The sequence below is a fragment of the Caloenas nicobarica genome, chromosome 1 (genome assembly GCF_036013445.1).
Source record: "Caloenas nicobarica isolate bCalNic1 chromosome 1, bCalNic1.hap1, whole genome shotgun sequence".
Taxonomy (NCBI): Eukaryota; Metazoa; Chordata; class Aves; order Columbiformes; family Columbidae; genus Caloenas; species Caloenas nicobarica.
The window spans coordinates 154,194,480-154,215,075 of record NC_088245.1 but is presented as its reverse complement, the minus strand read 5'-3'; the positions used below and the strand labels follow the sequence as shown (position 1 = coordinate 154,215,075).

Sequence of the window (20,596 nt, the reverse complement as noted above, 5' to 3'; positions counted from 1 at the left end):
GGCCCTGGCTAGTAGAAAGAAGGTTCGGAGGATGGTTCCCATGGGAGGTTTTCAATCCTTGCATGCCTACACAGCCAAGCAAAGGGCCCCTCTCACTATAAAATCAGTCTATTACTGATTACAAACCAGGGACCCGTAAGTGGAACTGGCTGAACACTGAAGTAAGTGTTTGTTCGCAGTTTGTGATCAGATGAAAAAAGAGTAGAAAATTGCTACCTGAATCTTGATAAAAAAGTCAAATAGCATCTACATTGAGATAGATGTGGTACGTGACTGTCTCTGATGATAAATGAGTGCAATTGCCTGAACTTTTTAGTTTTACAGATTATTTCATTGGAAATAATGAAAGTGTATTCATGTTCATAATACTGTTCCACTATATTTGATTTTAATTCTAAATCTAATTCATAGTGGCAGGAAATATGCCTAATAAAAGATAAAAGCATGCAATTAAACTCTCACTTATTATAAAGTGAAATTCATTGAAGTAATTCTATTTTTTCCATCAGATACCCCTAATAACTTAATGCTCCATATTACAAAAATGAAACTCAACTCTTTTACCAGGTTTCTGCTTGTGATACACCAATAAATATAAAAATAACTAAACCTCAACTGTTCAACATATATGAGAAGTGAGTAAACTCTGAAATATCCAGACTTGGAAGTCACTCACCTTTTAATGAGCTGTGTACTTGATGGAAGGATGTCGTCTGAAAACAATGACATTCTTAAGCCTTGGTAACATCATCTTGACATTCTGTACTAGCCACACATGCTGGTGGTTTTAAATGACAGTCTCCTCTTACCTTGGAAGCAAGTGGTCTCAAATCCAGGGGATTTTTATGGAAAAAGGAAAACATGTTAGCTTTTAGGTTTCCATCTACATATGTAGACATTTTAGTGGACTTTCACTGATCTTTGTGCACATGTTTGCTTTCCACAAGCAGCTGTAGACTGAGCAATCTTTGCTCAAGAAACTGATCTGAGCACAATAGAGGGAAATATGGTGTTACGGAGGAGCATTAATGGAGCTGTATCAAAAGTAAACAAGCAATGGATCAATGCCAAAAGAAGACTTGGCTACTAATTTTGAGTTTTCAACTCAAGTAGCATAGATGAAAGTTCATTTTAGGTCTTTCAAAAAAAAAAAAGTCAGTATTTTCTTCAAATGCTTGAAACATCTCAATCATACTATGATTTCTCTTGTACATCTCAGCAAACTACTTTTATTACAAAAGTTATTTTCTGTTCTCAAGTAAGGTGTTTCAGGAGGAGGACACATGAAAACACGAATGAATCCAGATTTAGATGATTCTAGTGAATGCCACTGTCTTTGCACATGAACATAAAAAATGGAAAAATGCAACGAATAAACCATATTATGAGTCTCTGAATGGTGCACACACTTTAATTACAGCTAGATTTTTTCACCTGAATTATTAATATAATTTAACTCATTTGAATTTAGTCAATTTTCATGCAAAGATTATCAATGTCAAATGTCCTTTTCATTTCAGTCAGGTTTGGCCCAGACAAGTCTGCCCAATATAAACCCAGGTTTTCAATACTAAGCCATCCGTTATTGAATTGGCCATATTTTAGAGAACAAGTCCTGTTCCGGCACTTACAGAGGTTTGAAACATGAAAGAAGAATCACCCCTTCAATGTGTATTTCAGCTCTCCAGCTGAAGGTTCCCAACTCCTTGTGTAACAGAGGATCTCATGTGAGGAAAAGGCCAGAAACAAATGCAATTAGCATTTGCTATTCAGATGGAATCGTAGCTAAGTGAACACAGCTTTTGGATGCTGGATTCCTGAGCAGCAGCAGAGAGAGCACAGGCCTCTTTGAAGCCACAGAAGGAAATTAATTCATCTGCTTTATTTGAGGGTACTTTCAAATGAAAGAGAAAAATTCCACATAGCAGACCACCACAGCCCGACTAAGCAAGATGCACTAAGTATAATACAAGGGTCCAGATAAACACCAGCCCTAAGAAATGGAGAATTACTGAAAAACATGCAAGACATAGTATCCTGCTGCAGGTATCTTCCTGTTCCCAGATGTCTGCTGCATATCATAGCTATAAAATATGTGTCTCTATTTCCATGAACCCACTCATAAACGTTTTTGCTTGGCTGATTTTTCAAGTTAATGATAGTCAAGGCACTTGGGAGAAAGATTTATGTCATTGATACACAGGTTCAGCAAATTGTCAAAGAGTTCTGCTGTGCAATTAATCATCTTTTTTCCATTACGATTTGTAAGTGCCATGCATATACACAGAACCATTTTTATAATATAGATATCACAGGTGTATAAGTAGTATATGAATCAGCTATAAAAAAAATACCAAGTGTGCTTGGTACCACACGGATTTGTAAATCTTCTTCTGCATGAGACACTCCTCCAAAAATCATGGAGGTTGTCACGTTTAACTGTGATCATTTTTATGACAGTACTTTAAGTAGATCTGCATGTCAGTTATGTTTGTGCTCCCCAAGCTGCTTCATCTAGAAACGTGTGTGCTAGCTTTTGGGGGCGGGGTGGGGGGGGGGATGTTGTTTTCTGAGCAATTTTTTTTTTTTTTTTTTAATAAAAGTAGAATTGGGGAAAGAATCTACACAGTTTGAGAAACTGGTGGTGCCTATTCAACCATAAACAGCATCTCCACTGAATCTTCTTCAGTCCACCCAGACAACATGCTATGTCCCAAGGTCAAGCGAGGAGACAGGAGGTTGTCATCTTTTTCTGTGCTAGAGCACTACCAGCAGGAGCCCTGAAAGATGCCTTAATCCAGAAGGACCTGAGGCTTATCTTTTTCAGTGGTTTCTGGGAGGTATTTTGGTGACTCGAACTTGTTCTTTGAGAAGCAAAAGAAGCTTTCTTCCTTTTTACGGAGAGGCAGTCTTACGGTCCAACCCCCAAAACCAGACTTATGAGTGATGTAGATTCCTAGATCGGCCTGACTAAGCCACCTGCCTGCCTCTGTTTCCCCTTTTTTGACACCCTCAAAGTCAAGTTCCTTATTGCTCTATGTCCATATAGACTCAGAACTCAGCTTCTTATAAAGTGTATTAACAAGTAGCAAAACTGCAGACTGCACATCCCGACAGTCACACAGGAATTCCAAGGGTAGCAGGTTGGTCTCCAAAGGCGTCACTGTTGTGGGTGCTCATGTCTCCCTCCCTCTGATCACTTTCCCTCTTCAGGGGATTCTGTGAGAATTAGGTTAATTTTCAAAGTCACGGTCTATATAACCTATTGCAACTCCTATGTGCAATTTCTTTTTGCAACTCAAGAATACAAAATATTCACATTATTAGTGTTTATTACCCCAATAACTTTTGGAAGTCAGTTTTATAATGTGTAAACTGCAGCATTCCACACAGATCAAAGCAAACAAACTGCTCTAATTGGGTTTTGAGATCAAACACTGTAAGCTTTACATTCACCGAGCTACATGTGGCTTAAATTATCTGTATTGTACAATCCCGGACTGCATATTTTGTGCTGTACATGTGGTTTGGAATGTGTCTACTGTATGCATTAGTCTTCATACTAACCAATAGGATCACCTAAATGCACTGCCAAGAGGCTAATGAAAGTCGAGTGTGATATCCAGATTCAGACCTGATGTGGACTGACACCAATTATTGATTTCAGTGGGGTCTGTGGGTGCTACAAGTAATGTTGAGCCTTTTATGTGAGGCTTCAAACACATGTAGACAAAGAATTAACATAGCACAGAGCAAATTCTGGCCTCTCGTTAATGTATTGAATTACTCTAGTTTTACATGAGCAGAACAGGTAATAGAATATGTGCATGTATGGATATTTAGATTGCAGAATTTTTGCTTTAGCCTTTTTTTGTACAAGAAATACAGTATTTACACCCAGATATGAATGTTTTTTCATATTAATGCCAATAAAATAAATATATTCAAGCCCCACTTCTAAAAGCTATTACAATTTTTGTTGATTTCAATGGACAGAGAGATCAAAAATTATTTTCTTGTGTTTCACTGACATTTAAAAAATATATTTCAAGAAGATACAAAGAGATCATCGTGGTGGAACTTGAGTACCAAAAGTTGCTTGAACTACCAAAATAAATTAACATACCTATTTCAATATTTTTTTTCCAGAAACATATCAATTTGCCCACAAAGTTGCAAAGTCATTTTCAAATACTCAAAATGAGCAATATTTCAAATATTATAGGAAACTGTTGATTACTAAAGTATGGCAGAATGTAAAGGCTGGCACAGACAGAATAGATGAGTGCATTTAACTGCTTTTCTCACTTTCCAACACTTTTGACACCAATAAACCTGAAGGTACACTCACTAGAGAGCTGTCACTAACTTGTCTCACAGTAACAGACTTCACAGCTGACTATAGAGAAATCTTTTTCAAAGCTTCCACTGACACATGTTTCTTGATGCTGCACTGTTTGGAAAGAAGTGTAACAGAAACAGAAAGGTTTGGGATGTTTTTGAAAAGGGAGTGCAGAGGGGATACACAGCTGTAACTGGACATCTGCTAGTGCAGCAGGGTAACATGAATGCAAGAGATTAATTCCTCATTTTGCCATGGTGCATTATGTAGGAATTAACCATTCAACCAGCGATACTAAAGGACAAAACAATACTCTATGTCAAGCTATAAACCATTCTACTACCACTAAAAAATAAGAAAAAAAAAAAAAAAGCCAGAAAAATGGTGAAAGCTTTCCTGGGAAGAGCATATTTTTCGAGTGTTCTTGTTTCTGACCTAGGAAAAAAAAATTACAAACACCAATCTTTCAGTACTTTCTGCAATTTGAGATGGAGTAGGATATTATGTAGGAGGTTGGTGTGTTTGGGAGAAGTGCAGGTATGCTCACCAGCAGGCAGGCTTGATTTTTCAGTCAAGGTGACCACTCCCAGTATCTACTGATTTCAGTAGAGATAGAGGTGAAATATCTCAATAACCTACAATATCCTGCATCTTTTTGTGCCCTTGGACCTGAACTGAGGGAGCACTTCAGGATTCCAACAGAGCCTAAGGGATTCACCTTGAAAGAATGGATTTAAGCACCAGATTAAAGCAAGTACTCAACCACTTTCATGAATTAGGTTTGTGCTACCTGGCTGCAGTGCTGGTTTCTCTTAAGATAACCTGATGATTGTTTCTCCCTTCTAATGACAAGACTCAGATAAATCATTCTTTGAAACCATGTGGGCCCAGAAGAGTCAATAATAGGCTTCAGGGTGGAAAAAAAGGAAATGGTAGTTGTCTTCTGTGGTTATGTCCATGCTGCCAAGAAAGGGAGAAATCCACAGCACGAACCCCAGATGTCATGGGCTGAGCCGTGCCCTGCTGTGCCAGGCTCTCTGCCCATCAGGCCGACCTCCTCCACACGCACAGTGACTGGTCCAACATCCCTTCTACCTCCTGAGTGGTGTCCTGGGGGCACTAAGGCATGAATATTACTCTAGATGTGCCTATTGATTCTAAAACGATGGGAGGGCTGTTTTGCAACCTGCCAGGGTGCATGAAGTTCAGGGCAGGTGTTGCATGACCCGCAGTGCAACAGGAGGGCATATACAGTCATTTGAGACTTCTGGGGTCATGTTGAGGGACAAGTTGGTCCACAATGCGCTTTTAAGCAAACAATTGTGTTGGGAGAGTGAGCTGGAGGGTTCCAAACCAGAGCCAGAAGTTGAGCTGACAACGAAGCCATCTGGATGCTCAAAAGGCCTGTGCTCCAGCACACGCCTTAGCCTACTTTTATTCGGTAAATTTATTCAGCAAAGAGCTATATGTAGTAGGGAACTGGATACCAAACATCATTTAATAACTACAGTGTTAAATGAGGAGGACAGAAGGACTCTTCAGTGGCAGGCAGGTGGAAGTGTTTGGCATCCACATCCCAAGAATGCAGGCAGAAAGTTATGGCTAAATTATGCAGCCTTTTATTCTGCTGCTTGCTCACCAGGGATTTATTCTGTCTCTGGAAATACTTATGTTAATACATTCTTCTGTAATTCATTTTCGTATATATTTTCCATATTTTCTCCCCTATTTTATTTTGTTACCAGAGGTAACTTACATGGAAACAGAAATATTTTGAGGGTTTCTATTTAAGTTTTTCTACTCTTCCTACATCAGTTTTTTTGCTTAAACTCCAACTCTTTGGCTATCCAAGCTGGATCACTTCTCAGACAACAGCGTTCTGCACAGACCACTGTCTGACAAAGAACAGGATGGCTCAGCTGTGACAGGGACGTTTACAGAGGAGAAGCCATACGATAGGCAACCGCAGCATCAATCCCCACATCAGTTTGGCTTTTCCTGCATGCGTCTGCAGCCTTAGAGCTGAAAGGGCACTTGAAAATCAAGAACATTTGTCCAGCCAGTTTCAGCAGACATGGACTTACCAGGCTGGTTTGGGAGTCCCCTGTTCCTGCTCCCTTCTACTGCAGCTGGAGAGAGGCCAAAGCAACACACAATCAGGTGGGGGACATGGGGAGAAGGAGAGAAGGAGAGAGGAAGAGAATCCGCATGTGTATCTCTGCATCTCTTGCTTTGTTCTCCACAGAGTTAATTTTGTATCCCAATAGCAGGCTTTTCCAGCTTCATTCGCCTGCTCAGCTAGTTATACATCTGCCCCTCATTTCTCTTGTCCCTTAGCAAAAGACAACAGAACCGGTAATGCACTTCTCCTGATACCTGTTTCTTGGCTTGTATTGTATTGCAACTCTATCTTAATAATTAGTTTTCTTTTTGTTCTTTTCTAGAGTGAAGACCAAAAGCAGTAAGTGTAGTAGGTCAAGAACAGTTGGGAGCAAATGGCATTGCAGATATGGGTGGCATCCGGAAAAGCTGTAGGAGTCACACTCAGACCACCTACCTACCTTATGCGTCAAGACTGCTGCAGCGTATAAATTCAAGAGAGCAGCGTGCAGCTCCTACAGCCTGTTATCCAGAACTGCCTACCGTGGGTTGCTCTTGTATATCATTCTAGGCTAGGCTTAATACAGCTAGGTTTCGTACAGTCCTCTGAATTCTTGCTATTGTTGAATTTGTCTTCACTTGTATAAGAGACAAAACATACTAAGCCTTCCTTTCTTTGCTGAATTTTATCTTTTCATTTTATTGCTTTATTTCTTCTGACAGTGAAGAAATGAAAAACTCCCCTTAGCTTGTTTGTTGCAAAGAAAACTAAGAGGTGAACAGTTTTCTTTTTATTTTTTTTTCTGTTAGCTAAATTTTAAGCTTAAGTATCTCTTTAACTTTTTTTACCAGTAATTTTTGTAATCAAGCCATTTATTTTTCCCTGATGATGTTTACTGGTTCAGTTTTAGAAGTGTGACCGTGTCTACTAGTAATTTATTTTAGGAACTCTAAAGCATAGGACTCTTCAGTGAATCCTGCTACTTTGACAGTCAAGTGGCTTTAAGAGCCTAATTTTAGCCATCTAAAAGCTAGAGATTTCATCTAAGCTGGTTGAATCAACTCCCTTTACTGTCAACGAAGAAAAATAAGCATGTCCAAGAGACAATTTACATCTCTACCGATTACAGAAATAGTAGAATAGTCTCTACTAGACTACAAACCAAAATTTTAGTTGGCCAAAAGAGATCCCTCACTTCATAAAAATGAGGCAGTGCAGTCATTTTGCAAACCAAGTTTAGGAAAAAGAAGGCTGTTTTTTGAAGAAAGGTTTTGACTTAAAACGGTTGCACAGGATCTGACTGCAATATTACCACTCGTATACATATTTCATTAGAAATAAATGATTTTGTAGGGAGAGATTCAGGGAAGAGATATGTGCAAAAGTCCTATGAAGTTCTCCTGTATTCCAGAGATATTTGACTACACACACAGTAGTTTCTCCCAAAATCTGACCCTGGTGTTCCATATCCTCTCACAGCACAAAACAGCAGTCCGGAAGGGGACCATGGCATTTTGGAAGATGACAAGATTGACATGCAATGTTTCATCCAGGTTATGCTGGGATTTGGAGGTCGTGCCAGATGATCGTTTTTCTGTGTGTGTCCCTACCAGAAACATTTGAGAGTGGCTAGGGCAGTTCATTACCCTCATGAGCAGTACAATCAGATGGAGAGAGACTTTTCACAGAGTAAAAGGCTGTGCAGCGAGTGCAAAGGGTTGTTTACTGTTCTTATTTCCTTGCTGTCCATCTGGTTTTGACCCTACCTTCCTTCATACCTTTCCCTCTCCAGTCTTGCCATAAATATTGGGTACCTGACCATAAAGATTTTGTGCCTGGACCCTGAGCATTGTGGTGAGAAGATCCCTCTGTGCCACCTTCTAACCCTTCCCATCTCTGAGCTGTCTGCACTGCATCTTTCGTCGTGCAGAGAACTGTGAAGAAGAAATGACAAATGACACTTCAGGAAAAACTCAGCCCCCAAAAACCTCCCTATTTATTTACATTCAGTTCAGTGTTAATTCTTGGACTATTCTTGCCTACTCCATCATCATGTGTTCTGTACCCCAGAAGCCCTAAACATACTGAAGCATTATTAATCTTTCTTAAACCTAGGTCTACACAATAGCAACATAATCTGTTCCAGAAGTGTTATGGAATGCACCTCATTCACAATACTCTGCTTCACATACCACATTAAGCATAAATAAGGGGACAGTGTCCTTAAATACAAGGTAGTGAACATCCTATCGTAAAAAAAAACAAAAACAAAAACAAACAGAAATTGCCAAAAGAAATATTATAAATGGCACGTGCTTTTGTATTTGAATGTTAATGATTTCATTTCCAGTACAGGAATTTGCTCTGCAGGTTTGATTTATTGTTAGCTCAGCTCAATAACATTGATTTAGGTATTGACCATGATATGTTCCGCTGCAGTTATTGTTCCCTGAAATAATTTGTTTTAATATATATACATTGATTAAATTTTTACTATTTAAATGGTGCCACTCATTATGGTGTTGGCATGACACATGCAAGTACAATGTACTGGTCTTTAATTCCTGAGCTAATCATACGACATGGGTCAGAGGTACCAGATCCTGTGCTTTTGACTGCTCTGTATCATGGCAGTCAGCAGTCAGCATCCATTGCTTCACTGACTTCTTCGAATTTTTGAAAATCAAATGGAAATCACACATCCAGTACCACCTGATACAGTCAGTTAATACAACCTGATAAAGCGGGGAAGACAACTTGACAGTCTCAAAAAGTGTTCTCTCCCTCTTGTAGGACACATCAGGTAACTAGTGTTTCAAAATCCCAGATCTCCTCTGGTCTTCTTCTGAAAATGTCCCCCTGCTGAGCCTGATTACTGCCAGGGTATTGATCCACTGGACTTGCATTTGTAATTTTTTCAGGTCCCTTTGCCTTCTCAGGAACTGGGGAGAGAGGTGTGACTTTCATAGGAGCTTTCGTAGCATTCTGGACAGTACCAACAAACTCTCAACTTTGGTATCTTTTCATTGTCTTCTTGTTATCATGTCTACGAAAGGAGAATACACAGGAGTTAAACATATTTTTGCTACAACTGAGAGAGGTATTATCTTAATAGATTGCCAATTACTCTGTCTTTGAAAATCAGTATTGTTTATGGATGATCTAGAACTATTAGTTCTAGCATGGAGGACAACTAACTTGTCCAGATATTCTGACATGCTCACACCACTAACTTTTGCAGCCACTTTCCTCACAGGGTGGGGAGTCTCTCCTTTCAGACTGATGATCTTTGTGATATTCGGTGTATGGCTCTCTGGTAATTTGCTATGTCTTTTTTAAAATTAAGAGTCTGCAAGGTTTTCTTGGGTTTTGCTGGTTTTTGCTTTGCAAAATTTCAGATTTTATTGAAAAGGGAATCGCTTGCCCTTGACGGTGTTGTGCACCTGCCCTCACATTTGCTGCAAACAGGTATTTGCACTTGTTATCCAACTCTCCCTGTGAGCAGTTTTCATTAGCTGAATCTTAACTGTTCTTAAGCACTTTCACTTTAAAGAATACAATCTCCACAGCAAATCTTCACTTCTACCTGTCCTGAGCAACATCGTGTCCATTTCTCACAGGGAACACTTTGCTTTGATCTTATTGCCAGTTCTAATGCTTTTAATTTGATCTCTAATTATTCTCTATAATAACTGTTTCAGTTCATGTGTCTCAGCTTTAATATAAGAGTGATTAAGCACTCAATGATCCTGCTTGGCAGCCACCTTCTAGTAAAGAAACATACCATTCCCTGACAACATTCCTACAGGAGTCCAAGTGCTCCTAAATTTTATAATGATTGTAGGAATATATATCCTTCTTCATGTTCGCAGGACCTAAGGTATAGCTCACCATTGTGCTGAGCCCACCATAAATACCCACATGAAATACTTGGAGCTTTATAATTGCACTTGTTTGCAGTGCAACCACTTTTTATTGATCTGCCTTTCTGAGTTGTTTTTAAACATTGAGGAATGATTGTGTAACACATAAGAGTTCTCGTTTAGAGAGAACTTTATATCCTGTTTTTTCCCAGCCTTCGATGTACTGAGGTTGCAAAAGGTTATGGCCCTCTCACATGGCATGAAAAACTCTACTGAGTATTCTAACACTATGAAACACTGAACTACATACATTTTTATAAATTGGAATACCATAATGAATTGAATTAATTATAGCTTGCTAACCTTGTCAGAGCATGTTTCTAGAGCTGTAGCTAGTACTTTATTTTCAAGATAGAATAAACAATTGTAAGTTACAAACTGGAATCGAACTTATGCAGCTGTTAGAAGGCACAGAGCTGTAACTTAGAGCTGAAACTGACTCTCTCTTTTCTTTCCTTTTTATCTGGAAAGTAGTTTCATCTTTCAAAAAGAGAGAGAGAATTTCACCTTAAGGATGTTTTCCCATGCAAGATTTAATAAAATATAAAATTATTTTATTTTAAATTATAAATTAGAAACACATGCCAATCACATGTATTTATGCAAATCAGAGGTACCTTTATGCAGAGCTATGCCAGAAACAGATAAGGGCATCAATACATATACATATTTTTTAAGAAATCATTTTGTCTTTATAATCATTTTAAGGCAGATGTTACTGGATTCATATTGACTCTTTACAAAGAAGTAATCTTTCCAAAATCTGAAAATCTATTCATAAACATTTTCAAACATGATCAAAGGAAAAAGTTATGCATTCTTACTTTGATACACTCTTTTTTCCAGATCAACTGCAGCTTTTAATTCCCTCTTTTGATAAACCCTTTTGTCAAACATATCCAATGAGAATTTTAAAAAGACACTTATTTCAATACAGGTTTATGAGGATGTCGTATGTCAAGATAAATAGATTATAAAAAGAAATAATATTGGATTAATGGCACCTATAGATGAATTCCATGTTTGCCTCTCAGGGATCAAGATAAACTAATCACCTCTTATGCATTCTAGACATTCCCAGTTGTTCTTTTCAAGGGAAGACAATAGTCAGCATTTGTCAATATTTAATTGTTTCATTGTTGCTCGATATTTCCCTCTGTGAAGACTGTACTGTAGAGCAACAGTAAGTACAACAATAAGCACTTGCACCTGCTGCTTTACCAAAGCTCTTTATTACATTTATTCTTGGACCCACAGACAACAGACACAGTGCCCTTCCACGGCTTCTGTCTGTCTTCCCTCTCCAAAGCCAGATGATCTTCTCCTTCGAAGGTATTGCACTCTTTCCTGCACCCTGCTGCACTCAGGAGATCAGCCAGAAGTGTTGGGTTTGGGTGTGTGATCTTGACTCAAAGACATGAGGTGCCTCACAGGTTGCAGCAAATCCTATCTCTCTTTTCCAGGCCTCTATCAGAGGGAAGCGACATCCCAAAGAACAAAGACAGCTTTCAGTCTCTTGTCAAGAAAAGCAAAACACTGAAACTCAAAATTAGACCCCAGTTTAGCAATCAGTGAAATGCTGGAATACATACGTGTTTTTAAGAAGCATTTAGATTCTAATTGCTGTGCTACAAGGGCCATCTCTTTGTTCTGTGTTCGTATGGATCTCAGCACCGCACAGTCCTGGCCCATAATAGGAGCCTGTATATGTATGGTCTGTTCTGATAGAAAAGTACTTATTGTCTCAACAACAAGTGCACTAATTGTCCCATTGACCTTCCTCAGAGCAAATATGCAGACAATATGCTGCTCTAGTCTTTCAGAAGAGATGGTGTCAAGGGCAGCCAGCACTGAAGAAAGCAAGTCCAAAACTAGTCCATGAGGAAAAAGAGGTGCATAAAAAGAGGTGCACAGTCCAATTAAAAGAGCAGGTAAAGATCATGCCTGGCCTTGGTTTTTACAAGCCTCTTCTACAGGTAAGAGCAGGTATTGATGACCACAGAATTAGCACAGTGTTGTAAAAGGGTGGAACACATGCAAATGTTTCCAGAGAAGAGCTCACAGACCAGGTGATGCCTGCTGCTTCAAGGAATCCTCAGGTAATCTTTAAATTTCACGTTTGCGGTAGCTGACTGGAAGTGTTCTCATATCCACCTCTTTGTCGAATATCTGGATTTACAAGAGCAAATTCCCACTTTCTTGGGAACTTCCTGGTTAGGCAGGAAACTTTCAGACCCCTCGTGTTGGGTTGTGTCTATTATTTTAAATAATTTTTCTCTTTGTGATAATCTATTTGGCATTCTTCTACTCTTTCATAAGCTTTATAGAGCATATCATCTGTCCAGTGGTAGAGAAAGGAATTTATCATTCTGTCCTGTGGCAAACCTGATTTTACTTTTTTCCCTCCGTTTGCCATTATTTCCTTTCCTTACCTTCCTTCCAGTCTGCTTTTCAGCTTATGTCTATCATTTTCTCATGTGCTATAACTTTTTTTACATTCAGTTGGACAGAAATGTTATCTTTCTATGGTTTTAAACTGCTCTTTACAGATGGAGATGTAAGCAGTGTAAATATTTATTAACACTAGCTGTTACTTATTCATCACCTGCATGAACCAAAGTCTCCGCATCAGCAATACCAGTAGCTCCTGTTCTTCTTACAAGCTTCAGATAAAACTAGCTCATGATCAAAATTTTTGTTCTACAAGTCTTGAAAATTTTAATTTCTGTTTTCGTCCTAAAATTGCACCTTACCATTTGATAATAGCTTTGCAAAGTTCCAACCATAATTGGATTCATAAACAACCTGACTCAAGTTTCACTTGTCATTAATATTTTTATGTTCTAAATTGATCTAAACAATGTGGCTTTTCTGAGCACACAGCAACAGATATCTTTCAAGTGTTCCCTAATTGCTCTACAAGTAAAAATTCGCAAATCCTGTTTTACAGTATCAGTCTGATGTCAATGCATTACATTTAAATGGGAGATGGGTATGAGAAACAGCTTCATCTATTTAAAAAAAAACAGTAATTTTCTTGTTTACAATGGTTGGGTTTTGAAAAGGAGTTTTCCCCAAGTCTGTGTCAGTCTCTCAGAGAAAAATGAATATGCAGACATTTTCTAGTTAATAATATTTGTCTGCCTTTGTATACATGTGTATAAACAGAAATGCCTGCAATAAGCTTACAATGTTCCTGCAAGGTTTCTTCTGAAATGTATGGACCCAGTCTGGGATTGCCTAATAGCAAGAGGAATAGTCTTGCAGCTAAAATGACATCTCCGTCATTTTGCTAGCTATCTTTCTAAATCTATATTTGGTTGATACCTATGCCCTCTTAAAACTGGCAGAGAGTTTTTTGAGTGGGCATAGTGCCACCCCAACAGATGGTCATAGGCGAAGGCATGCCAGAGAACCAGTATGTGCATCACGTCTGAGTTCTGAGCGATGGATTTCCATCCAAGAATGTCAAAACAGCAGTCAACGCAGAATGTCTGAGCCTATGGTTCAAGGAATATGCTGACTATTCCTGCTCAGAACTGGATTACCTTTCAAAATCATGTTTTTAAAGGGGGTGCTGGGGGAAGAGAGAAAGTTAAAAACCTCCAGCTGTAACTTTGGCTCTAACAAATCAAGGATAGAAGGAAAGAGAAGTAATTAATGAAATACCCACCTTTAACATCTCCCTAAACAACAAGTACCTGAAATCTCTCCGATTAAATGAAAATAGCTTCCATGGCATGGCTCGATTTCCTGGTGAATAATCTGACTGATGGCAGAAATTAGATGTGCAGATTGCACATCATGGTAGCCCACATCTGCTTTCTGTTAAACACAGCCCAGTCCTGTTCAGGGTATGTCACACACCATGTCGATGCAAACTGGTGCACACGGGTGAATAATATCATGTTCGTGCCAAGATGGTTTACTGCATCTGTAACTGACAACACTCTTTGCACTGGGAAAAGTAAAATACGAGTGTAAAAAGAGTAATTCTAATTTACATAGTCTACGTCTGTTAATTTCTTATATTGATCTATAGTAGAAACGAAGCCCTGAAAGAAAAGGAACGTATTGAGTAGTTTCAGTCGGATCAGGGTTAACATTTATTTTCAGAAGATAAAGACATTGCTAAAAAACAAATGCGAAGGTAAAAGTTGATGTTGTTTGGGGAATGAAATAGTAAGAAAGTTTGCATGTTCTTCTTCCAGGACTTGAAAACGAAATTGGTTTTGGAATTTATTTTAAAGTCAGATCAAATTTTTGGATCAGAGAAGATGTCAAGTACCAGGATGACAAGAAGTTGCCGTTAACTACTATGGAGGCCTACAGTCACTGGGAAGTGGAAGTACTGTGTGTCCTCTCAAGCTGCCAACACTGCATCTTGCCTGGCTTCTTTTGCCTTGTATCTCTGACATTTTAGGTGATATCTACACAGGAATATCATGCTGATCTATTTATTCCAACCTAGGTGTGGCAGCTCAACTGTAATAAACTGTTCATTACACTTTGCTACCTAACTTAATCTAGTTTCCTTGGTAATCACAGTGTCAGTGAAGCTTTGTGATGATGCTTATTAATTGCAAGGCCTTTGCCATTGGTTCTGCCAAAACTAATTGCTCTGATTTTTCTTGCCATTAGCTGTAGCATGGGTACCTAAATTATGCAAAATCTAAGGTAGAAAGTTAGGCTAACAAACTACCCAATTGCTATTATTTTTGTCAATATAATTTCTGAACTACTAAAGCGTAGTGGAAAACAGCACTCTGCTGAATGTCAGCATTGGCACAATCATTGTTAAGAACTGGATAGAGCACTTAGGTCAGCCGAGAGCAGATTTTTTTGCTAACAAAAAGCAGAGTTAAAGTATCGCTTTCTCAATTCCATCCTAAACAATTAAACAAGAACAGGATTCAAGGTTTAAAGCATAGGAGGACTACGAGGAAAAAAAAAATCCTAAATAGTAAAATAGACATCCTATAGGACCATTCTATAAGGTGTGATGACTCTCCTTCTGCAATGGCTGAGGAATGACAAGTAAAATAGCAAGAAAACTGGAAAAAGAAGTACCCATTCTAACTTCTGTTCCTAGAGAATATTTGCATTACAGTTTGAAGATGCGTTTACAAGATACACATGAAAGCGGTTAACACAGGCACCAATTTCACCGAAACGCTTCATCCCAGCAGTCACCGCAGGAAGGAGACTGACTTTTAGCCAGGGTGCAGGTGAGACTTTCAGCTGAGCTCTGTCCTGCTGCACCGCACGCTCTCAGCCATGCCCGCATCTGGTTACACGAGCTGCTCCGGTGCAGGCACCTCCCTTCTCTTGTTGCTGCGATGACAGTTTCATTTCTGTAGGTTTGGGATGTTATTTCCTCCTACTCCAGATGTGATTGTTCGCATATTAATTCTCCCAGGATAGATTAAACATTTGGGAAATTCTGTTGATATTAGATAGATGAGATAGTTGGGAAGCAACAAGTTAGTAATCTCATACATAAACACGTAAGTTATCTTTCTGCAGGGAGATATTTATTACCCAGGAAACATAAAAAGATTCAAACAAGGTTTCGACTCTCCCCAAAATAGTCTGAGTGCTTAACAGAAATAGTTTTTCTTGCAGTTATACTGTGAAATAGCACATAAATAATGTACAATGTTTTCCTTTGCAGCAGTTTCTACAGAAAGTTAAATTTTCACCTTCACATTACATGAAAAGCAGGGGCCAGGTAGCATTTGTCCAGTGGCCTACTGTTGAAGGGGTGGGTGAGAGATGCTGTGTTATAAAAGTCTTCTAGAAGAACAGAATGAAAGAAGCAAGACCAATATGAAGCCATGGAAACTGAGCTGCAAGGAGAAGGAGAACTCTATTCTGGGTTGAGTGCGATTGCTTGTATGCAATATTTCTGTAGCATCCAGAGTCGCTGGAGATGTACTTTTTGATTGCCCCAACAAATTATCTCCTGTTAGATCCCCATAATGAATAAATAACATTGAGAAAGCTCTGGGCACCTTGTTGAAGGCAGGAATTTTGCATGGGGTGCTGGCAAGTCTCTGTGTCCCTGTCAGAGCACTCTGCTTTGCAGATGTCAGCATTTGCCAAATAAAGGTCTCCATTTCCTTGTAACAGGCGTCTTATCAGAGCTCCTTTTCTGGCCTCTTCTTTCCTAATACTCTTCCAGCTTTCCCTTGCTTTCCTTTCAAGCAGTGCCTAGCCTCAGGGGTGCTTCTGCATCTAGATTTGCCTTGATATAACAGCACCCAGATCCTACTGACTCCGGCCTCGGTAGGACTGAATGAACAATTCTCAGAAGTCTAGGACTTCCAAAATAGCTTAGGTCAAAGCACAGGAGAACTTATTAAGGCATCATACCAAAATTAAAAAATAAAAAAGGAGGTTTCTGCAAAGTAGTTGGCAGTTGTTTGCTGTTATCTGTGAGTCCTTCTGAGTTCTTTTCTTTTTTGCCAGTTGGTACACAGTGCAGTTTTTCCCCATCTCTACTCAAAACTGAGCATCCTGAAGTAATAAGACACTTGAAAGAGCAAACCTTGAAGGTTCAAGAACTGGCATTAGCCTTCCAAAACTCTTCTCAGAGATGTGACTTTTGGTAAGGACATTGTCTGCACATCAGGTGCCACTCATCATTTGTCCAGTGTCTTAATGTTGGAAAGACAAGAGCTACTCCAGAGAAGTGCCTATTTCTGGAGGAAAAGACTGAAAGAAGAAAAAATAACATGAAAGAGAGTATGCTGAGCTGCAAAAGGGAGATTTCAGGATGTGTGTTTATATTCCTGGGGAGCTCAGAAAACTGGGGAAAGGAGTAATTGGGTAAATGTAACAGTTATTTTATTTGGAATAATGGTGGTTCTTTTTTTCCGTAAAAACCAAAAAGGTCTGATACAATGGAAGCATGCATCTGTATATCTTATTTTCATGTGTTATACAGAAAATGAACCTGACTCCCTACTGCAGAGCTCTGGTTTTACAACAACATACCTCCACTGATTTTTCAAGCGTTTGGTAACACCCTTGAGTAAAACCGTTGTGGAACAGATCCAGAATATCTATTATTTATTATCCACAAGGGACTGTAAATGGCAGCATATACATCCTTTAAGAGAGTGGGGTTGTGTAAAAATTTGAATAGTTTTCATAACATTTTGCCAGTTTAGTTTCTCACCTTTCAGGATTTTCATATTTCAGCAAACATTCACAAAACAGTAAACTGCCGGCAAATCCCTGCAAAGTCAAAAACATCAGTTATAATGATTTAACTTGAGAGCTGACACACCTCTACTGGAAATGATCCACTTTCAAGATGAAAACTATGTAAAAGTGGAAATCATTTGCAATTTGCAACAAATGCCAGTATTCTCTATGTTTGAGGGATTTGAAACCTAATCTTAGTAAGGACTTTCCTGAAAAACATGCATGATTACTGATCAAACTGTTTACAGGATTTTCCTACTCCTTCATTGAATCTACTAACACTTTTTTTCACTACAAAAATAAGGAAAAAAAAGGTATCTGTGCTTTATTTCTAGAAAAAAATAATATAAAAACAGGTGTGAATCTTTATGGACCACTTTTTAATTTTTTTTTTTCTCCAAGACTTTTTGATTGCTCATTTCTGAGACATTTATAGTGTAAACTATTCACAGGACAGAATCACAATATCTAAATCCTGATATGTGAAAAAAATCACTTCTAAAGCCTTTAAGTACCAGCATGTCTGAGCATGAGGAAAACAGTATGGGTCCAGTGATTTAAGGGATAAGAAAGGTTTTTCTGGATTAATATGCAGTGTATGATTTTTCTTCCAGTATTATATGACACTTGCCAGAACTGTTTGATGCTGTGAATTAGCTGGGATTTTTAATTTAATGAATAATTCACAACTCACTGCAGTGATTCCAGAAAGTCATGACACCTTATCACACATTCATATCAGTGCTCAGCACTGAAGGGAATATTATTCTGTTTCTAGAAAGTGTTGTGATATCTTGGAGAGTAAGTGTGCTTCAGCTAAACATTTATAAAAATTCTTGTGTGCTTACATGCATTTTCTTCGTTCCGTTTTTCTGTATAATACATTAGTAAACATCTTTTTTAACCGCGGCACCCAGCCTGAAGCTACCGCATGGCCTGCACCCAGGATTTTGTCACCTGCTGTGCATTTCAATGGCATTTCATCCATTTTCTTGAGTTATGAGAATTTTGGGGAATTCAGGGAACCAAGTAGTAGCTAAAGTAGGTTTTGCAGATCCCATCTGAAACTAAATTGAACGTAAAAAAATATTGTTGTCACCTTTTCTTTGCAGACAGAGAACAAGAGACACAAGTAAGTAGGCAGAATAAATCAAGAGAGAAAATGATCCTGAAGTGGAAGTTTTACCACTGAGATGGCTAAAATGAATGACAGTCTGAGGTAGTAGGGAACAGATCTTCAAATAATCAATGTTTCTAAGGCTTCCTTTGTGAGATACAGAAAATCCACGCAAAGGGGCAAAAGGAGATTAGGTTCATGCAGGACAGAACAGAAGTCACAGAGCCTCAGTGAAATGAAAACATAATAAATGTAGTTATGGACCAACGAGAAAACCCTAGAAACGTGCAGCCTCACAATTCTTATTTATCCAATATCTTGGACAACTCCCAGAGCAGGGAAGCAGAAAAGTACTAACTTAGAGCAACTCCAAACTGATGGCTTCAGGGAGCACAGATGGGGCTTATCCTCTTGTGTTGTGACAGATCAGTTCCTCACCACAGACGCCAAGTTCACAGTAGGTCTCAGAAGTCTGGAAGTGAGTCGGTTTTCGGCATTCAAAGAAAGGCTTGTTTTTAACTGCACGTAGAGGAAGAAACACATATCTGTCCTCCTGCCACAGTACCTGCAAATCAGGGTCAATGGGAAAAGTACAGGGGCCAGATTATCTGCATTTTGCTGAATCATGTACAACTCAGCAAAAGGAGGATAAAATGCAACTAAACTGAAATGGCAGCGTTTCATGATCTTATTGCACTGGTGCCAAAACAAAGCACAAAAAAGTAAAGGTTTTAGTCCAAGATATCTAGCTAAATACCTGAAATCGTTAGTACAGAGTCTCAGAACTTCTTAGTTATTCTTAACTCACTGTTATGAATAGCCTTTTTACTGTTTTCCATAGAGTCCCCTGTGTTTGGGGGTCTTTCGGCAGTCAGAACATATTTAATATGGTATGATGTTAACACAGTAAAGTAAGGAAAGTTAATGGAATTATTTGCCATAGATGACTATTAATAAATTAGGTGCTATCTGAAGTAATAAATACCTATACTGGTCGGTAAATGGTAGTAAGTTTCAGGGTCCATGTAAATTATTTGGTGAATAATTAGGAGATAGATCACCTTTTAGTCAAAACAGACACAGGTTTGCTTAAGAAATTGAGAAATCCTGGAGGAAATTGACCTATAACACTGCAAACCTGTTCATTTGAGCTAATAAGACTGACTCAAACCAGCAGACAATTGAACTATTATTCCTTTGAAAATAAAGGATTAGAAACTTGTGCACCTAGATGTGGTTTTGGATGAAACTGGGAGACAGAATTTGGTTTGACAGTCAGGGAAGGGAGTGCCTCTCTGTTCCTGACTCTAAGAAGTTAAATAAGCCCCTAGAATAGCATTCGCAACAGGTTTTCTCTGTGTCTAAGACAGTGATAATGATGAGAATAATACATTACCCTGGTAGGGTTCCACTTAGAACACAGTGTTCTGTTCTTGTCAATTCAGATTAAACAAGATATTGCAGGATTTGAAAAGTATAGAGGGAAAGTGCAGTGAACTATAAAGATGGAATTGTACAAAAACAAGTAAACGTGTGTCTCAGAGGTTCAGGGAAAGCTAAATAGATAACATCTTGAACATGTGTACGATAAATCTGACAGGTGCGATGATACAGATCCTGTAGCCATGTGTGAATGTACCCATCCATAACAGCGCTCTATAAATATTATAGACAGAAACTGAATACAAATTATGTTTATGGTTGCCCAAATACCCATTACAATATTATGTTTTAAGTTAATTACCAAATGAGCCATTCAAATATACTGGTTTATGGTTTTTATTTTTCAGATGTACATTATAAACTTGCCCCTTGAAAGTATCGTGGCACACTTCTGTTAAAGGTTTGACAGTTACCAAGAACAATATCACAGAAATACACATTTTTCCCTAGTTAGAAAA

At 38.6% G+C, this 20,596-nt stretch overlaps 1 protein-coding gene across 2 annotated transcripts in view; it reads right to left on the bottom strand.

The window, feature by feature from the left end:
- The window catches only part of IRS2 (insulin receptor substrate 2), a 316,286-nt gene that overhangs the window by 208,204 nt on the left and 87,486 nt on the right, over window positions 1–20,596 (bottom strand). The window contains exons 3-4 of one of the 2 annotated variants that reach the window (XR_010605632.1): window positions 17,550–17,608; window positions 17,069–17,083 (exon numbers count right to left, since the gene is read on the bottom strand). The exons of the other annotated variant lie outside the window; for it this stretch is intronic. The gene's annotated coding sequence lies outside the window, so the exon portion shown is untranslated. Of the gene's footprint in view, window positions 1–17,068; window positions 17,084–17,549; window positions 17,609–20,596 lie in introns of those variants that run through there. 2 annotated transcript variants of the gene reach the window in all.